A 20,782-nucleotide genomic window follows, 5' to 3' on the forward strand; every position below is an offset into this window, starting at 1 on the left:
GGGTTCAGTCTGTTTTTTTTTTAACCTGGGTGGGTTACATTGAGAGTGTTGGGTCAGTCTGGTCTTCCCTGGGTGGGTTACAATGACAGAGTGGGGTCAGTCTGCTCTTCGCAGGTTGTGATTCATTGACTGAGTGTGGTCAGTGTGTTCTTCCCTGGGTGTGTTACATTGACAGAGTGAGGTCAGTCTGATCTTCCCTGGGTGGGTTACATTGACAGAGTGGGGTCAGTCTGGTCTTCCCTGGGTGTGTTACATTGACAGATTGCAGTCAGTCTACTAATCCCTGGGTGTGTTACATTGACAGAGTGGGGTCAGTCTGCTCTTCCCTGGGTGTGTTACACTGACAGAGTGGGGTCAGTCTGTTCTTCCCTGAGTGTGTTACATTGACAGAGTGATGTCAGTCTGCTATTCACTGGGTGTGGTAATTGACCGAGTGAGGTCAGTGTGCTCTTCCCTGGGTGTGTTACATTGACAGTGTGGGTTCAGTCTGTTTTTTTTTACCTGGGTGGGTTACATTGACAGAGTGGGGTCAGTCTGGTCTTCCCTGGGTGGGTTACAATGACAGAGTGGGGTCAGTCTGCTCTTCGCTGGTTGTGATTCATTGACTGAGTGGGGTCAGTGTGTTCTTCCCTGGGTGTGTTACATTGACAGAGTGAGGTCAGTCTGATCTTCCCTGGGTGGGTTACATTGACAGAGTGGGGTCAGTCTGGTCTTCCCTGGGTGGGTTACAATGACAGTGTGGGGTCAGTCTGCACTTCCCTGGGTGTGTTCCATTGACAGTGTGATGTCAGTCTGCTCTTCCCTGGGTCTGTTACATTGACAGAGTGGGGTCAGTCTGATCTTCCCTGGGTGTGTTACTTTGACAGAGTGGGGTCAGTCTGTTCTTCCCTGAGTGTGTTACATTGACAGAGTGAGGTCAGTCTGCTATTCACTGGGTGTGGTAATTGACCGAGTGAGGTCAGTGTGCTCTTCCCTGGGTGTGTTACTTTGATAGAGTGTGGTCAGTCTGCTCTTACCTGGGTGTGTTACATTGACAGATTGCGGTCAGTCTGCTCTTCCCTGGGTATGTTACATTGACAGAGTGGGGTCAGTCTGATCTTCCCTGGGTGTGTTACATTGACAGAGTCGGGTCAGTCTGATCTTCCCTGGGTGTGATACAATGACAGTGTGAGGTCAGTCTGCTCTTCCCTGGGTGTGTTACATTGACAGAGTGGGGTCAGTCTGCTCTTCCCTGGGTGTGTTACATTGACAGATTGCGCTCAGTCTGCTCTTCCCTTGGTATTTTACGTTCATAGAGTGGGGTCAATCTGATCTTCTCTGGGTGTGTTATATTGACAGAGTGGGTTCAGTCTCTTCTTCCCTGGGTGTATTACATTGACAGAGTGAGGTCAGTCTGCTATTCACTGGATGAGTTACATTGACAGAGTGGGGTCAGTCTGCTCTTCCATGGGTGTGTTACACTGCCAGAGTCGGGTCAGTCTGCTCTTCACTGTGTGTGGTACATTGACAGAGTGTGGTCAGTCTGCTGTTCCCTGGGTCTGGTACATTGACAGTGTGTGGTCAGTCTGCTCTTCCCTGGGTGTGTTACATTGACAGAGTGGGGTCAATCTGCTCTTCACTGGGTGTTTTACATTGACAGAGTGGGGTCAGTCTGCTCTTCCCTGGGTGGGTTACGTTGACTGAGTGGGGTCTGTCTGCTCTTTCCTGGGTGTGTTACATTGACAGACTGTGGTCAGTCTGCTCTTCCCTGGGCGTGTTACATTGACAGAGTGGGGTCAGTCTGATCTTCCCTGGGTGTGATGCAATGACAGTGTGAGGTCAGTCTGCTCTTCCCTGGGTGTGTTACATTGACAGAGTGGGGTCAGTCTGCTCTTCCCTGGATGTGTTACATTGATAGTGTGGGGTCAGTCTGTTCTTCCCTGGGTGGGTTACATTGACAGAGTGGGGTCAGTCTGGTCTTCCCTGGGTGGGTTACAATGACAGAGTGGGTCAGTCTGCTCTTCCCTGGGTGTGTTACATTGACAGAGTGGGGTCAGTCTGTTCTTCCCTGGGTGGGTTACATTGACAGAGTGGGGTCAGTCTGGTCTTCCCTGGTTGTGTTACATTGACAGAGGGGGGTCAGTCTGGTCTTCCATGGGTGTGTTACACTGACAGAGTGGGGTCAGTCTGCTCTTCCCTGGGTGTGTTACTTTGACAGTGTGGGGTCAGTCTGGTCTTCCCTGTTTGTGTTACATTGACAGAGTGGGGTCAGTCTGGTCTTCCCTGGGTTGGTTACATTGACAGAGTGGGGTCAGTCTGGTCTTCCCTGGTTGTGTTACATTGACAGAGTGGGGTCAGTCTGCTCTTCCCTGAGTGTGTTACACTGACAGAGTGGGGTCAGTCTGCTCTTCCCTGGGTGTGTTACATTGACATTGTGGGGTCAGTCTGGTCTTCCCTGGGTGTGTTCCATTGACAGTGTGGGGTCAGTCTGTACTTCCCTGGGTGGGTTACATTGACAGAGTGGGGTCAGTCTGGTCTTCCCTGGGTGGGTTACAATGACAGAGTGGGTCAGTCTGCTCTTCCCTGGGTGTGTTACATTGACAGAGTGGGGTCAGTCTGTTCTTCCCTGTGTGGGTTACATTGACAGAGTTGGGTCAGTCTGGTCTTCCCTGGTTGTGTTACATTGACAGAGTGGGGTCAGTCTGCTCTTCCCTGGGTGTGTTACATTGACAGAGTGGGGTCAGTCTGCTCTTCCCTGGGTATGTAACATTGACAGTGTGGGATCAGTCTGGTCTTCCCTGTGTGTGTTACATTGACAGAGTGGGGTCAGTCTGGTCTTCCCTGGGTTGGTTACATTGACAGAGTGGTGTAAGTCTGGTCTTCCCTGGTTGTGTTACATTGACAGTGTGATGTCAGTCTGCTCTTCCCTGGGTGGGTTACATTGACAGAGTGGGGTCAGTCTGCTCTTCCCTGGGTGGGTTACATTGACAGAGTGGGGTCAGTCTGCTCTTCCCTGGGTATGTAACATTGACAGTGTGGGGTCAGTTTGCTCTTCGCTGAGTGTGTTACACTGACATTGTGGGGTCAGTCTGGTCTTCCCTGGGTGTGTTACATTGACAGAGTGGGGTCAGTCTGGTCTTCCCTGGGTGTGTTACATTGACAGATTCCAGTCTGTCTGCTCTTCCCTGGGTGTGTTACATTGACAGAGTGGGGTCAGTCTGCTCTTCCCTGGGTGTGTTACACTGACAGAGTGGGGTCAGTCTGTTCTTCCCTGAGTGTGTTACATTGACAGAGTGAGGTCAGTCTGCTATTCACTGGGTGTGGAAATTGACCGAGTGAGGTCAGTGTGCTCTTCCCTGGGTGTGTTACATTGACAGAGTGGGGTCTGTCTATTCTTCCCTGGGTGTGTTACTTTGATAGAGTGTGGTCAGTCTGCTCTTACCTGGGTGTGTTACATTGACAGATTGCGGTCAGTCTGCTCTTCCCTGAGTATGTTACATTGACAGAGTGGGGTCAGTCTGCTCTTCCCTGGGTGTGATACAATGACAGTGTGAGGTCAGTCTGCTCTTCCCTGGGTGTGTTACATTGACAGAGTGGGGTCAGTCTGCTCTTCCCTGGCTGTGTTACATTGACAGATTGCGCTCAGTCTGCTCTTCCCTGGGTATGTTACATTCATAGAGTGGGGTCAATCTGATCTTCTCTGGGTGTGTTATATTGACAGAGTGGGTTCAGTCTCTTCTTCCCTGGGTGTATTACATTGACAGAGTGAGGTCAGTCTGCTATTCACTGGGTGTGTTACATTGACAGAGTGGGGTCAGTCTGCTCTTCCATGGGTGTGTTACACTGCCAGAGTCGGGTCAGTCTGCTCTTCCCTGGGTGTGTTACATTGACAGAGTGGGGTCAGTCTGCTCTTCCCTGGGTGGGTTAGATTGACTGAGTGGGGTCTGTCTGCTCTTCCCTGGGTGTGTTACATTGACAGAGTGGGGTCAGTCTCCTCTTCCCTGGGTGTGTTACATTGACAGTGTGGGGTCAGTCTGTTCTTCCCTGGGTGGGTTACATTGTCACAGTGGGGTCAGTCTGGTCTTCCCTGGGTGGGTTACAATGACAGAGTGGGTCAGTCTGCTCTTCCCTGGGTGTGTTTCATTGACAGAGTGGGGTCAGTCTGTTTACCCTGGGTGGGTTACATTGACAGAGTGGGGTCAGTCTGGTCTTCCCTGGTTGTGTTACATTGACAAAGTGGGGTCAGTCTGGTCTTCCCTGGGTGTGTTACACTGACAGAGTGGGGTCAGTCTGCTCTGCCCTGGGTGTGTTACATTGACAGTGTGGGGTCAGTCTGGTCTTCCCTGTTTGTGTTACATTGACAGAGTGGGGTCAGTCTGTTCTTCCCTGTGTTGGTTACATTGACAGAGTGGGGTCAGTCTGGTCTTCCCTGGTTGTGTTACATTGACAGAGTGGGGTCAGTCTGCTCTTCCCTGAGTGTGTTACACTGACAGAGTGGGGTCAGTCTGCTCTTCCCTGGGTGTGTTACATTGACATTGTGGGGTCAGTCTGGTCTTCCCTGGGTGTGTTACATTGACAGAGTGGGGTCAGTCTGGTCTTCCCTGGGTGTGTTACATTGACAGATTGCAGTCCGTCTTCTCTTCCCTGGGTGTGTTACATTGACAGAGTGAGGTCAGTCTGCTATTCACTGGGCGTGGTAATTGACCGAGTGAGGTCAGTGTGCTCTTCCCTGGGTGTGTTACCTTGACAGTGTGGATTCAGTCTGTTTTTTTTTACCTGGGTGGGTTACATTGACAGTGTGGGGTCAGTCTGGTCTTCCCTGCGTGGGTTACATTGACAGAGTGGGGTCAGTCTGGTCTTCCCTGGGTGGGTTACATTGACAGATTGCAGTCAGTCTGCTCTTCCCTGGGTGTGTTACATTGACAGAGTGGGGTCAGTCTGCTCTTCCCTGGGTGTGTTACACTGACAGAGTGGGGTCAGTCTGTTCTTCCCTGAGTGTGTTACATTGAAAGAGTGAGGTCAGTCTGCTATTCACTGGGTGTGGTAATTGACCGAGTGAGGTCAGTGTGCTCTTCCCTGGGATTGTTACATTGACAGAGTGGGGTCAGTCTGCTCTTCACTGGGTGTGTTACATTAACAGAGTGGGGTCATTCTGCTGTTCATTGGGTGTGGTTCATTGACAGAGTGGTGTCAGTCTGGTCTTCCCTGGGTGGGTTACAATTACAGTGTCGGGTCAGTCTGCTCTTCCATGGGTGTGTTACATTGACAGAATGGGGTCAGTCTGCTCTTACCTGGGTGTGTTACATTGACAGAGTGGGGTCAGTCTGGTCTTCCCTGGGTGTGTTACAATGACAGAGTGGGGTCAGTCTGCTCTTCGCTGGTTGTGATTCATTGACTGAGTGGGGTCAGTGTGTTCTTCCCTGGGTGTGTTTCATTGACAGAGTGAGGTCAGTCTGATCTTCCCTGGGTGGGTTACATTGACAGAGTGGGGTCAGTCTGCTCTTCCCTGGGTGTGTTACATTGACAGATTGCGCTCAGTCTGCTCTTCCCTTGGTATTTTACGTTCATAGAGTGGTTTCAATCTGATCTTCTCTGGGTGTGTTATATTGACAGAGTGGGTTCAGTCTCTTCTTCCCTGGGTGTATTACATTGACAGAGTGAGGTCAGTCTGCTATTCACTGGATGAGTTACATTGACAGAGTGGGGTCAGTCTGCTCTTCCATGGGTGTGTTACACTGCCAGAGTCGGGTCAGTCTGCTCTTCACTGGGTGTGGTACATTGACAGAGTGTGGTCAGTCTGCTGTTCCCTGGGTCTGGTACATTGACAGTGTGTGGTCAGTCTGCTCTTCCCTGGGTGTGTTACATTGACAGAGTGGGGTCAATCTGCTCGTCACTGGGTGTTTTACATTGACAGAGTGGGGTCAGTCTGCTCTTCCCTGGATGTGTTACATTGATAGTGTGGGGTCAGTCTGTTCTTCCCTGGGTGGGTTACGTTGACTGAGTGGGGTCTGTCTGCTCTTTCCTGGGTGTGTTACATTGACAGAGTGTGGTCAGTCTGCTCTTCCCTGGGCGTGTTACATTGACAGAGTGGGGTCAGTCTGATCTTCCCTGGGTGTGATGCAATGACAGTGTGAGGTCAGTCTGCTCTTCCCTGGGTGTGTTACATTGACAGAGTGGGGTCAGTCTGCTCTTCCCTGGATGTGTTACATTGATAGTGTGGGGTCAGTCTGTTCTTCCCTGGGTGGGTTACATTGACAGAGTGGGGTCAGTCTGGTCTTCCCTGGGTGGGTTACAATGACAGAGTGGGTCAGTCTGCTCTTCCCTGGGTGTGTTACATTGACAGAGTGGGGTCAGTCTGTTCTTCCCTGGGTGGGTTACATTGACAGAGTGGGGTCAGTCTGGTCTTCCCTGGTTGTGTTACATTGACAGAGGGGTGTCAGTCTGGTCTTCCATGGGTGTGTTACACTGACAGAGTGGGGTCAGTCTGCTCTTCCCTGGGTGTGTTACTTTGTCAGAGTGAGGTCAGTCTGCTATTCACTGGGTGTGGTAATTGACCGAGTGAGGTCAGTGTGCTCTTCCCTGGGTGTGTTACTTTGATAGAGTGTGGTCAGTCTGCTCTTACCTGGGTGTGTTACATTGACAGATTGCGGTCAGTCTGCTCTTCCCTGGGTATGTTACATTGACAGAGTGGGGTCAGTCTGATCTTCCCTGGGTGTGTTACATTGACAGAGTGGGGTCAGTCTGCTCTTCCCTGGGTGTGTTACATTGACAGAGTGGGGTCAGTCTGCTCTTCCCTGGGTGTGTTACATTGACAGATTGCGCTCAGTCTGCTCTTCCCTTGGTATTTTACGTTCATAGAGTGGGGTCAATCTGATCTTCTCTGGGTGTGTTATATTGACAGAGTGGGTTCAGTCTCTTCTTCCCTGGGTGTATTACATTGACAGATTGAGGTCAGTCTGCTATTCACTGGATGAGTTACATTGACAGAGTGGGGTCAGTCTGCTCTTCCATGGGTGTGTTACACTGCCAGAGTCGGGTCAGTCTGCTCTTCACTGGGTGTGGTACATTTACAGAGTGTGGTCAGTCTGCTGTTCCCTGGGTCTGGTACATTGACAGTGTGTGGTCAGTCTGCTCTTCCCTGGGTGTGTTACATTGACAGAGTGGGGTCAATCTGCTCTTCACTGGGTGTTTTACATTGACAGAGTGGGGTCAGTCTGCTCTTCCCTGGGTGGGTTACGTTGACTGAGTGGGGTCTGTCTGCTCTTTCCTGGGTGTGTTACATTGACAGAGTGTGGTCAGTCTGCTCTTCCCTGGGCGTGTTACATTGACAGAGTGGGGTCAGTCTGATCTTCCCTGGGTGTGATGCAATGACAGTGTGAGGTCAGTCTGCTCTTCCCTGGGTGTGTTACATTGACAGAGTGGGGTCAGTCTGCTCTTCCCTGGATGTGTTACATTGATAGTGTGGGGTCAGTCTGTTCTTCCCTGGGTGGGTTACATTGACAGAGTGGGGTCAGTCTGGTCTTCCCTGGGTGGTTTCAATGACAGTGTGGGGTCAGTCTGCTCTTCCCTGGGTGTGTTACATTGACAGTGTGATGTCAGTCTGCTCTTCTCTGGGTCTGTTACATTGACAGAGTGGGGTCAGTCTGATCTTCCCTGGGTGTGTTACTTTGACAGAGTGGGGTCAGTCTGTTCTTCCCTGAGTGTGTTACATTGACAGAGTGAGGTCAGTCTGCGATTCACTGGGTGTGTAAATTGACCGAGTGAGGTCAGTGTGCTCTTCCCTGGGTGTGTTACTTTGATAGAGTGTGGTCAGTCTGCTCTTACCTGGGTGTGTTACATTGACAGATTGCAGTCAGTCTGCTCTTCCCTGGGTATGTTACATTGACAGAGTGGGGTCAGTCTGATCTTCCCTGGGTGTGTTACATTGACAGAGTCGGGTCAGTCTGATCTTCCCTGGGTGTGATACAATGACAGTGTGAGGTCAGTCTGCTCTTCCCTGGGTGTGTTACATTGACATAGTGGGGTCAGTCTGCCCTTTCCTGGGTGTGTTACATTGACAGATTGCGCTCAGTCTGCTCTTCCCTGGGTATGTCACGTTCATAGAGTGGGGTCAATCTGATCTTCTCTGGGTGTGTTATATTGACAGAGTGGGTTCAGTCTCTTCTTCCCTGGGTGTATTACATTGACAGAGTGTGGTCAGTCTGCTCTTACCTGGGTGTGTTACATTGACAGATTGCGGTCAGTCTGCTATTCCCTGGGTATGTTACATTGACAGAGTGGGGTCAGTCTGCTCTTCCCTGGGTCTGTTACATTGACAGTGTGTGGTCAGTCTGCTCTTCCCTGGGCGTGTTACATTGACAGAGTGGGGTCAGTCTGATCTTCCCTGGGTGTGATGCAATGACAGTGTGAGGTCAGTCTGCTCTTCCCTGGGTGTGTTACATTGACAGAGTGGGGTCAGTCTGCTCTTCCCTGGGTGTGTTACATTGATAGTGTGGGGTCAGTCTTTTCTTCCCTGGGTGGGTTACATTGACAGAGTGGGGTCAGTCTGGTCTTCCCTGGGTGGGTTACAATGACAGAGTGGGTCAGTCTGCTCTTCCCTGGGTGTGTTACATTGACAGAGTGGGGTCAGTCTGTTCTTCCCTGGGTGGGTTACATTGACATCGTGGGGTCAGTCTGGTCTTCCCTGGTTGTGTTACATTGACAGAGGGGGGTCAGTCTGGTCTTCCCTGGGTGTGTTACACTGACAGAGTGGGGTCAGTCTGCTCTTCCCTGGGTGTGTTACATTGACAGTGTGGGGTCAGTCTGGTCTTCCCTGTTTGCGTTACATTGACAGAGTGGGGTCAGTCTGGTCTACCCTGGGTTGGTTACATTGACAGAGTGGGGTCAGTCTGGTCTTCCCTGGTTGTGTTACATTGACAGAGTGGGGTCAGTCTGCTCTTCCCTGAGTGTGTTACACTGACAGAGTGGGGTCAGTCTGCTCTTCCCTGGGTGTGTTACATTGACATTGTGGGGTCAGTCTGGTCTTCCCTGGGTGTGTTACATTGACAGAGTGGGGTCAGTCTGGTCTTCCCTGGGTGTGTTACATTGACAGATTGCAGTCAGTCTGCTCTTCCCTGGGTGTGTTACATTGACAGAGTGGGGTCAGTCTGCTCTTCCCTGGGTGTGTTACACTGACAGAGTGGGGTCAGTCTGTTCTTCCCTGAGTGTGTTACATTGACAGAGTGAGGTCAGTCTGCTATTCACTGGGCGTGGTAATTGACCGAGTGAGGTCAGTGTGCTCTTCCCTGGGTGTGTTACATTGACAGTGTGGGTTCAGTCTGTTTTTTTTTTAACCTGGGTGGGTTACATTGAGAGTGTTGGGTCAGTCTGGTCTTCCCTGGGTGGGTTACAATGACAGAGTGGGGTCAGTCTGCTTTTCGCTGGTTGTGATTCATTGACTGAGTGTGGTCAGTGTGTTCTTCCCTGGGTGTGTTACATTGACAGAGTGAGGTCAGTCTGATCTTCCCTGGGTGGGTTACATTGACAGAGTAGGGTCAGTCTGGTCTTCCCTGGGTGTGTTACATTGACAGATTGCAGTCAGTCTACTATTCCCTGGGTGTGTTACATTGACAGAGTGGGGACAGTCTGCTCTTCCCTGGGTGTGTTACACTGACAGAGTGGGGTCAGTCTGTTCTTCCCTGAGTGTGTTACATTGACAGAATGAGGTCAGTCTGCTATTCACTGGGTGTGGTAATTGACCGAGTGAGGTCAGTGTGCTCTTCCCTGGGTGTGTTACATTGACAGTGTGGGTTCAGTCTGTTTTTTTTTACCTGGGTGGGTTACATTGACAGAGTGGGGTCAGTCTGGTCTTCCCTGGGTGGGTTACAATGACAGAGTGGGGTCAGTCTGCTCTTCGCTGGTTGTGATTCATTGACTGAGTGGGGTCAGTGTGTTCTTCCCTGGGTGTGTTACATTGACAGAGTGAGGTCAGTCTGATCTTCCCTGGGTGGGTTACATTGACAGAGTGGGGTCAGTCTGGTCTTCCCTGGGTGGGTTACAATGACAGTGTGGGGTCAGTCTGCACTTCCCTGGGTGTGTTCCATTGACAGTGTGATGTCAGTCTGCTCTTCCCTGGGTCTGTTACATTGACAGAGTGGGGTCAGTCTGATCTTCCCTGGGTGTGTTACTTTGACAGAGTGGGGTCAGTCTGTTCTTCCCTGAGTGTGTTACATTGACAGAGTGAGGTCAGTCTGCTATTCACTGGGTGTGGTAATTGACCGAGTGAGGTCAGTGTGCTCTTCCCTGGGTGTGTTACTTTGATAGAGTGTGGTCAGTCTGCTCTTACCTGGGTGTGTTACATTGACAGATTGCGGTCAGTCTGCTCTTCCCTGGGTATGTTACATTGACAGAGTGGGGTCAGTCTGATCTTCCCTGGGTGTGTTACATTGACAGAGTCGGGTCAGTCTGATCTTCCCTGGGTGTGATACAATGACAGTGTGAGGTCAGTCTGCTCTTCCCTGGGTGTGTTACATTGACAGAGTTGGGTCAGTCTGCTCTTCCCTGGGTGTGTTACATTGACAGATTGCGCTCAGTCTGCTCTTCCCTTGGTATTTTACGTTCATAGAGTGGGGTCAATCTGATCTTCTCTGGGTGTGTTATATTGACAGAGTGGGTTCAGTCTCTTCTTCCCTGGGTGTATTACATTGACAGAGTGAGGTCAGTCTGCTATTCACTGGATGAGTTACATTGACAGAGTGGGGTCAGTCTGCTCTTCCATGGGTGTGTTACACTGCCAGAGTCGGGTCAGTCTGCTCTTCACTGGGTGTGGTACATTGACAGAGTGTGGTCAGTCTGCTGTTCCCTGGGTCTGGTACATTGACAGTGTGTGGTCAGTCTGCTCTTCCCTGGGTGTGTTACATTGACAGAGTGGGGTCAATCTGCTCTTCACTGGGTGTTTTACATTGACAGAGTGGGGTCAGTCTGCTCTTCCCTGGGTGGGTTACGTTGACTGAGTGGGGTCTGTCTGCTCTTTCCTGGGTGTGTTACATTGACAGAGTGTGGTCAGTCTGCTCTTCCCTGGGCGTGTTACATTGACAGAGTGGGGTCAGTCTGATCTTCCCTGGGTGTGATGCAATGACAGTGTGAGGTCAGTCTGCTCTTCCCTGGGTGTGTTACATTGACAGAGTGGGGTCAGTCTGCTCTTCCCTGGATGTGTTACATTGATAGTGTGGGGTCAGTCTGTTCTTCCCTGGGTGGGTTACATTGACAGAGTGGGGTCAGTCTGGTCTTCCCTGGGTGGGTTACAATGACAGAGTGGGTCAGTCTGCTCTTCCCTGGGTGTGTTACATTGACAGAGTGGGGTCAGTCTGTTCTTCCCTGGGTGGGTTACATTGACAGAGTGGGGTCAGTCTGGTCTTCCCTGGTTGTGTTACATTGACAGAGGGGGGTCAGTCTGGTCTTCCATGGGTGTGTTACACTGACAGAGTGGGGTCAGTCTGCTCTTCCCTGGGTGTGTTACTTTGACAGTGTGGGGTCAGTCTGGTCTTCCCTGTTTGTGTTACATTGACAGAGTGGGGTCAGTCTGGTCTTCCCTGGGTTGGTTACATTGACAGAGTGGGGTCAGTCTGGTCTTCCCTGGTTGTGTTACATTGACAGAGTGGGGTCAGTCTGCTCTTCCCTGAGTGTGTTACACTGACAGAGTGGGGTCAGTCTGCTCTTCCCTGGGTGTGTTACATTGACATTGTGGGGTCAGTCTGGTCTTCCCTGGGTGTGTTACATTGACAGTGTGGGGTCAGTCTGTACTTCCCTGGGTGGATTACATTGACAGAGTGGGGTCAGTCTGGTCTTCCCTGGGTGGGTTACAATGACAGAGTGGGTCAGTCTGCTCTTCCCTGGGTGTGTTACATTGACAGAGTGGGGTCAGTCTGTTCTTCCCTGTGTGGGTTACATTGACAGAGTTGGGTCAGTCTGGTCTTCCCTGGTTGTGTTACATTGACAGAGTGGGGTCAGTCTGCTCTTCCCTGGGTGTGTTACATTGACAGAGTGGGGTCAGTCTGCTCTTCCCTGGGTATGTAACATTGACAGTGTGGGATCAGTCTGGTCTTCCCTGTGTGTGTTACATTGACAGAGTGGGGTCAGTCTGGTCTTCCCTGGGTTGGTTACATTGACAGAGTGGTGTAAGTCTGGTCTTCCCTGGTTGTGTTACATTGACAGTGTGATGTCAGTCTGCTCTTCCCTGGGTGGGTTACATTGACAGAGTGGGGTCAGTCTGGTCTTCCCTGGGTGGGTTACAATGACAGAGTGGGTCAGTCTGCTCTTCCCTGGGTGTGTTACATTGACAGAGTGGGGTCAGTCTGCTCTTCCCTGGGTATGTAACATTGACAGTGTGGGGTCAGTTTGCTCTTCCCTGAGTGTGTTACACTGACATTGTGGGGTCAGTCTGGTCTTCCCTGGGTGTGTTACATTGACAGAGTGGGGTCAGTCTGGTCTTCCCTGGGTGTGTTACATTGACAGATTGCAGTCTGTCTGCTCTTCCCTGGGTGTGTTACATTGACAGAGTGGGGTCAGTCTGCTCTTCCCTGGGTGTGTTACACTGACAGAGTGGGGTCAGTCTGTTCTTCCCTGAGTGTGTTACATTGACAGAGTGAGGTCAGTCTGCTATTCACTGGGTGTGGAAATTGACCGAGTGAGGTCAGTGTGCTCTTCCCTGGGTGTGTTACATTGACAGAGTGGGGTCTGTCTATTCTTCCCTGGGTGTGTTACTTTGATAGAGTGTGGTCAGTCTGCTCTTACCTGGGTGTGTTACATTGACAGATTGCGGTCAGTCTGCTCTTCCCTGAGTATGTTACATTGACAGAGTGGGGTCAGTCTGCTCTTCCCTGGCTGTGTTACATTGACAGATTGCGCTCAATCTGCTCTTCCCTGGGTATGTTACATTCATAGAGTGGGGTCAATCTGATCTTCTCTGGGTGTGTTATATTGACAGAGTGGGTTCAGTCTCTTCTTCCCTGTGTGTATTACATTGACAGAGTGAGGTCAGTCTGCTATTCACTGGGTGTGTTACATTGACAGAGTGGGGTCAGTCTGCTCTTCCATGGGTGTGTTACACTGCCAGAGTCGGGTCAGTCTGCTCTTCACTGGGTGTGGTACATTGACAGAGTGGGGTCAGTCTGCTGTTCCCTGGGTCTGGTACATTGACAGTGTGTGGTCAGTCTGCTCTTCCCTGGGTGTGTTACATTGACAGAGTGGGGTCAGTCTGCTCTTCCCTGGGTGGGTTAGATTGACTGAGTGGGGTCTGTCTGCTCTTCCCTGGGTGTGTTACATTGACAGAGTGGGGTCAGTCTGCTCTTCCCTGGGTGTGTTACATTGACAGTGTGGGGTCAGTCTTTTCTTCCCTGGGTGGGTTACATTGTCACAGTGGGGTCAGTCTGGTCTTCCCTGGGTGGGTTACAATGACAGAGTGGGTCAGTCTGCTCTTCCCTGGGTGTGTTTCATTGACAGAGTGGGGTCAGTCTGTTTACCCTGGGTGGGTTACATTGACAGAGTGGGGTCAGTCTGGTCTTCCCTGGTTGTGTTACATTGACAAAGTGGGGTCAGTCTGGTCTTCCCTGGGTGTGTTACACTGACAGAGTGGGGTCAGTCTGCTCTGCCCTGGGTGTGTTACATTGACAGTGTGGGGTCAGTCTGGTCTTCCCTGTTTGTGTTACATTGACAGAGTGGGGTCAGTCTGTTCTTCCCTGTGTTGGTTACATTGACAGAGTGGGGTCAGTCTGCTCTTCCCTGAGTGTGTTACACTGACAGAGTGGGGTCAGTCTGCTCTTCCCTGGGTGTGTTACATTGACAGTGTGGGGTCAGTCTGTTCTTCCCTGGGTGGGTTACATTGTCACAGTGGGGTCAGTCTGGTCTTCCCTGGGTGGGTTACAATGACAGAGTGGGTCAGTCTGCTCTTCCCTGGGTGTGTTTCATTGACAGAGTGGGGTCAGTCTGTTTACCCTGGGTGGGTTACATTGACAGAGTGGGGTCAGTCTGGTCTTCCCTGGTTGTGTTACATTGACAGAGTGGGGTCAGTCTGCTCTTCCCTGAGTGTGTTACACTGACAGAGTGGGGTCAGTCTGCTCTTCCCTGGGTGTGTTACATTGACATTGTGGGGTCAGTCTGGTCTTCCCTGGGTGTGTTACATTGACAGAGTGGGGTCAGTCTGGTCTTCCCTGGGTGTGTTACATTGACAGATTGCAGTCCGTCTTCTCTTCCCTGGGTGTGTTACATTGACAGAGTGGGGTCAGTCTGCTCTTCCCTGGGTGTGTTCCACTGACAGAGTGGGGTCAGTCTGTTCTTCGCCGAGTGTGTTACATTGACAGAGTGAGGTCAGTCTGCTATTCACTGGCCGTGGTAATTGACCGAGTGAGGTCAGTGTGCTCTTCCCTGGGTGTGTTACCTTGACAGTGTGGATTCAGTCTGGTTTTTTTTACCTGGGTGGGTTACATTGACAGTGTGGGGTCAGTCTGGTCTTCCCTGCGTGGGTTACATTGACAGAGTGGGGTCAGTCTGGTCTTCCCTGGGTGTGTTACATTGACAGATTGCAGTCAGTCTGCTCTTCCCTGGGTGTGTTACATTGACAGAGTGGGGTCAGTCTGCTCTTCCCTGGGTGTGTTACACTGACAGAGTGGGGTCAGTCTGTTCTTCCCTGAGTGTGTTACATTGAAAGAGTGAGGTCAGTCTGCTATTCACTGGGTGTGGTAATTGACCGAGTGAGGTCAGTGTGCTCTTCCCTGGGATTGTTACATTGACAGAGTGGGGTCAGTCTGCTCTTCACTGGGTGTGTTACATTAACAGAGTGGGGTCATTCTGCTGTTCATTGGGTGTGGTTCATTGACAGAGTGGTGTCAGTCTGGTCTTCCCTGGGTGGGTTACAATGACAGAGTGGGGTCAGTCTGGTCTTCCCTGGGTGGGTTACAATGACAGAGTGGGTCAGTCTGCTCTTCCCTGGGTGTGTTACATTGACAGAGTGGGGTCAGTCTGTTCTTCCCTGTGTGGGTTACATTGACAGAGTTGGGTCAGTCTGGTCTTCCCTGGTTGTGTTACATTGACAGAGTGGGGTCAGTCTGCTCTTCCCTGGGTGTGTTACATTGACAGAGTGGGGTCAGTCTGCTCTTCCCTGGGTATGTAACATTGACAGTGTGGGATCAGTCTGGTCTTCCCTGTGTGTGTTACATTGACAGAGTGGGGTCAGTCTGGTCTTCCCTGGGTTGGTTACATTGACAGAGTGGTGTAAGTCTGGTCTTCCCTGGTTGTGTTACATTGACAGTGTGATGTCAGTCTGCTCTTCCCTGGGTGGGTTACATTGACAGAGTGGGGTCAGTCTGGTCTTCCCTGGGTGGGTTACAATGACAGAGTGGTGTAAGTCTGGTCTTCCCTGGTTGTGTTACATTGACAGTGTGATGTCAGTCTGCTCTTCCCTGGGATTGTTACATTGACAGAGTGGGTTCAGTCTGCTCTTCACTGGGTGTGTTACATTGACAGAGTGGGGTCATTCTGCTGTTCATTGGGTGTGGTTCATTGACAGAGTGGTGTCAGTCTGGTCTTCCCTGGGTGGGTTACAATGACAGTGTCGGGTCAGTCTGCTCTTCCATGGGTGTGTTACATTGACAGAATGGGGTCAGTCTGCTCTTACCTGGGTGTGTTACTTTGACAGAGTGGGGTCAGTCTGGTCTTCCCTGGGTGTGTTACAATGACAGAGTGGGGTCAGTCTGCTCTTCGCTGGTTGTGATTCATTGACTGAGTGGGGTCAGTGTGTTCTTCCCTGGGTGTGTTTCATTGACAGAGTGAGGTCAGTCTGATCTTCCCTGGGTGGGTTACATTGACAGAGTGGGGTCAGTCTGCTCTTCCCTGGGTGTGTTACATTGACAGATTGCGCTCAGTCTGCTCTTCCCTTGGTATTTTACGTTCATTGAGTGGGGTCAATCTGATCTTCTCTGGGTGTGTTATATTGACCGAGTGGGTTCAGTCTCTTCTTCCCTGGGTGTATTACATTGACAGAGTGAGGTCAGTCTGCTATTCACTGGATGAGTTACATTGACAGAGTGGGGTCAGTCTGCTCTTCCATGGGTGTGTTACACTGCCAGAGTCGGGTCAGTCTGCTCTTCACTGGGTGTGGTACATTGACAGAGTGTGGTCAGTCTGCTGTTCCCTGGGTCTGGTACATTGACAGTGTGTGGTCAGTCTGCTCTTCCCTGGGTGTGTTACATTGACAGAGTGGGGTCAATCTGCTCTTCACTGGGTGTTTTACATTGACAGAGTGGGGTCAGTCTGCTCTTCCCTGGGTGGGTTACGTTGACTGAGTGGGGTCTGTCTGCTCTTTCCTGGGTGTGTTACATTGACAGAGTGTGGTCAGTCTGCTCTTCCCTGGGCGTGTTACATTGACAGAGTGGGGTCAGTCTGATCTTCCCTGGGTGTGATGCAATGACAGTGTGAGGTCAGTCTGCTCTTCCCTGGGTGTGTTACATTGACAGAGTGGGGTCAGTCTGCTCTTCCCTGGATGTGTTACATTGATAGTGTGGGGTCAGTCTGTTCTTCCCTGGGTGGGTTACATTGACAGAGTGGGGTCAGTCTGGTCTTCCCTGGGTGGGTTACAATGACAGAGTGGGTCAGTCTGCTCTTCCCTGGGTGTGTTACATTGACAGAGTGGGGTCAGTCTGTTCTTCCCTGGGTGGGTTACATTGACAGAGTGGGGTCAGTCTGGTCTTCCCTGGTTGTGTTACATTGACAGAGGGGGGTCAGTCTGGTCTTCCATGGGTGTGTTACACTGACAGAGTGGGGTCAGTCTGCTCTTCCCTGGGTGTGTTACTTTGACAGTGTGGGGTCAGTCTGGTCTTCCCTGTTTGTGTTACATTGACAGAGTGGGGTCAGTCTGGTCTTCCCTGGGTTGGTTACATTGACAGAGTGGGGTCAGTCTGGTCTTCCCTGGTTGTGTTACATTGACAGAGTGGGGTCAGTCTGCTCTTCCCTGAGTGTGTTACACTGACAGAGTGGGGTCAGTCTGCTCTTCCCTGGGTGTGTTACATTGACATTGTGGGGTCAGTCTGGTCTTCCCTGGGTGTGTTACATTGACAGTGTGGGGTCAGTCTGTACTTCCCTGGGTGGGTTACATTGACAGAGTGGGGTCAGTCTGGTCTTCCCTGGGTGGGTTACAATGACAGAGTGGGTCAGTCTGCTCTTCCCTGGGTGTGTTACATTGACAGAGTGGGGTCAGTCTGTTCTTCCCTGTGTGGGTTACATTGACAGAGTTGGGTCAGTCTGGTCTTCCCTGGTTGTGTTACATTGACAGAGTGGGGTCAGTCTGCTCTTCCCTGGGTGTGTTACATTGACAGAGTGGGGTCAGTCTGCTCTTCCCTGGGTATGTAACATTGACAGTGTGGGATCAGTCTGGTCTTCCCTGTGTGTGTTACATTGACAGAGTGGGGTCAGTCTGGTCTTCCCTGGGTTGGTTACATTGACAGAGTGGTGTAAGTCTGGTCTTCCCTGGTTGTGTTACATTGACAGTGTGATGTCAGTCTGCTCTTCCCTGGGTGGGTTACATTGACAGAGTGGGGTCAGTCTGGTCTTCCCTGGGTGGGTTACAATGACAGAGTGGGTCAGTCTGCTCTTCCCTGGGTGTGTTACATTGACAGAGTGGGGTCAGTCTGCTCTTCCCTGGGTATGTAACATTGACAGTGTGGGGTCAGTTTGCTCTTCCCTGAGTGTGTTACACTGACATTGTGGGGTCAGTCTGGTCTTCCCTGGGTGTGTTACATTGACAGAGTGGGGTCAGTCTGGTCTTCCCTGGGTGTGTTACATTGACAGATTGCAGTCTGTCTGCTCTTCCCTGGGTGTGTTACATTGACAGAGTGGGGTCAGTCTGCTCTTCCCTGGGTGTGTTACACTGACAGAGTGGGGTCAGTCTGTTCTTCCCTGAGTGTGTTACATTGACAGAGTGAGGTCAGTCTGCTATTCACTGGGTGTGGAAATTGACCGAGTGAGGTCAGTGTGCTCTTCCCTGGGTGTGTAACATTGACAGAGTGGGGTCTGTCTATTCTTCCCTGGGTGTGTTACTTTGATAGAGTGTGGTCAGTCTGCTCTTACCTGGGTGTGTTACATTGACAGATTGCGGTCAGTCTGCTCTTCCCTGAGTATGTTACATTGACAGAGTGGGGTCAGTCTGCTCTTCCCTGGCTGTGTTACATTGACAGATTGCGCTCAATCTGCTCTTCCCTGGGTATGTTACATTCATAGAGTGGGGTCAATCTGATCTTCTCTGGGTGTGTTATATTGACAGAGTGGGTTCAGTCTCTTCTTCCCTGTGTGTATTACATTGACAGAGTGAGGTCAGTCTGCTATTCACTGGGTGTGTTACATTGACAGAGTGGGGTCAGTCTGCTCTTCCATGGGTGTGTTACACTGCCAGAGTCGGGTCAGTCTGCTCTTCACTGGGTGTGGTACATTGACAGAGTGGGGTCAGTCTGCTGTTCCCTAGGTCTGGTACATTGACAGTGTGTGGTCAGTCTGCTCTTCCCTGGGTGTGTTACATTGACAGAGTGGGGTCAGTCTGCTCTTCCCTGGGTGGGTTAGATTGACTGAGTGGGGTCTGTCTGCTCTTCCCTGGGTGTGTTACATTGACAGAGTGGGGTCAGTCTGCTCTTCCCTGGGTGTGTTACATTGACAGTGTGGGGTCAGTCTGTTCTTCCCTGGGTGGGTTACATTGTCACAGTGGGGTCAGTCTGGTCTTCCCTGGGTGGGTTACAATGACAGAGTGGGTCAGTCTGCTCTTCCCTGGGTGTGTTTCATTGACAGAGTGGGGTCAGTCTGTTTACCCTGGGTGGGTTACATTGACAGAGTGGGGTCAGTCTGGTCTTCCCTGGTTGTGTTACATTGACAAAGTGGGGTCAGTCTGGTCTTCCCTGGGTGTGTTACACTGACAGAGTGGGGTCAGTCTGCTCTGCCCTGGGTGTGTTACATTGACAGTGTGGGGTCAGTCTGGTCTTCCCTGTTTGTGTTACATTGACAGAGTGGGGTCAGTCTGTTCTTCCCTGTGTTGGTTACATTGACAGAGTGGGGTCAGTCTGGTCTTCCCTGGTTGTGTTACATTGACAGAGTGGGGTCAGTCTGCTCTTCCCTGAGTGTGTTACACTGACAGAGTGGGGTCAGTCTGCTCTTCCCTGGGTGTGTTACATTGACATTGTGGGGTCAGTCTGGTCTTCCCTGGGTGTGTTACATTGACAGAGTGGGGTCAGTCTGGTCTTCCCTGGGTGTGTTACATTGACAGATTGCAGTCCGTCTTCTCTTCCCTGGGTGTGTTACATTGACAGAGTGGGGTCAGTCTGCTCTTCCCTGGGTGTGTTCCACTGACAGAGTGGGGTCAGTCTGTTCTTCGCCGAGTGTGTTACATTGACAGAGTGAGGTCAGTCTGCTATTCACTGGGCGTGTTAATTGACCGAGTGAGGTCAGTGTGCTCTTCCCTGGGTGTGTTACCTTGACAGTGTGGATTCAGTCTGTTTTTTTTTACCTGGGTGGGTTACATTGACAGTGTGGGGTCAGTCTGGTCTTCCCTGCGTGGGTTACATTGACAGAGTGGGGTCAGTCTGGTCTTCCCTGGGTGTGTTACATTGACAGATTGCAGTCAGTCTGCTCTTCCCTGGGTGTGTTACATTGACAGAGTGGGGTCAGTCTGCTCTTCCCTGGGTGTGTTACACTGACAGAGTGGGGTCAGTCTGTTCTTCCCTGAGTGTGTTACATTGAAAGAGTGAGGTCAGTCTGCTATTCACTGGGTGTGGTAATTGACCGAGTGAGGTCAGTGTGCTCTTCCCTGGGATTGTTACATTGACAGAGTGGGTTCAGTCTGCTCTTCACTGGGTGTGTTACATTAACAGAGTGGGGTCATTCTGCTGTTCATTGGGTGTGGTTCATTGACAGAGTGGTGTCAGTCTGGTCTTCCCTGGGTGGGTTACAATGACAGTGTCGGGTCAGTCTGCTCTTCCATGGGTGTGTTACATTGACAGAATGGGGTCAGTCTGCTCTTACCTGGGTGTGTTACTTTGACAGAGTGGGGTCAGTCTGGTCTTCCCTGGGTGTGTTACAATGACAGAGTGGGGTCAGTCTGCTCTTCGCTGGTTGTGATTCATTGACTGAGTGGGGTCAGTGTGTTCTTCCCTGGGTGTGTTTCATTGACAGAGTGAGGTCAGTCTGATCTTCCCTGGGTGGGTTACATTGACAGAGTGGGGTCAGTCTGCTCTTCCCTGGGTGTGTTACATTGACAGATTGCGCTCAGTCTGCTCTTCCCTTGGTATTTTACGTTCATTGAGTGGGGTCAATCTGATCTTCTCTGGGTGTGTTATATTGACCGAGTGGGTTCAGTCTCTTCTTCCCTGGGTGTATTACATTGACAGAGTGAGGTCAGTCTGCTATTCACTGGATGAGTTACATTGACAGAGTGGGGTCAGTCTGCTCTTCCATGGGTGTGTTACACTGCCAGAGTCGGGTCAGTCTGCTCTTCACTGGGTGTGGTACATTGACAGAGTGTGGTCAGTCTGCTGTTCCCTGGGTCTGGTACATTGACAGTGTGTGGTCAGTCTGCTCTTCCCTGGGTGTGTTACATTGACAGAGTGGGGTCAATCTGCTCTTCACTGGGTGTTTTACATTGACAGAGTGGGGTCAGTCTGCTCTTCCCTGGGTGGGTTACGTTGACTGAGTGGGGTCTGTCTGCTCTTTCCTGGGTGTGTTACATTGACAGAGTGTGGTCAGTCTGCTCTTCCCTGGGCGTGTTACATTGACAGAGTGGGGTCAGTCTGATCTT

The sequence above is a fragment of the Chiloscyllium punctatum genome, chromosome 31 (assembly GCF_047496795.1).
Source record: "Chiloscyllium punctatum isolate Juve2018m chromosome 31, sChiPun1.3, whole genome shotgun sequence".
NCBI lineage: Eukaryota > Metazoa > Chordata > Chondrichthyes > Orectolobiformes > Hemiscylliidae > Chiloscyllium > Chiloscyllium punctatum.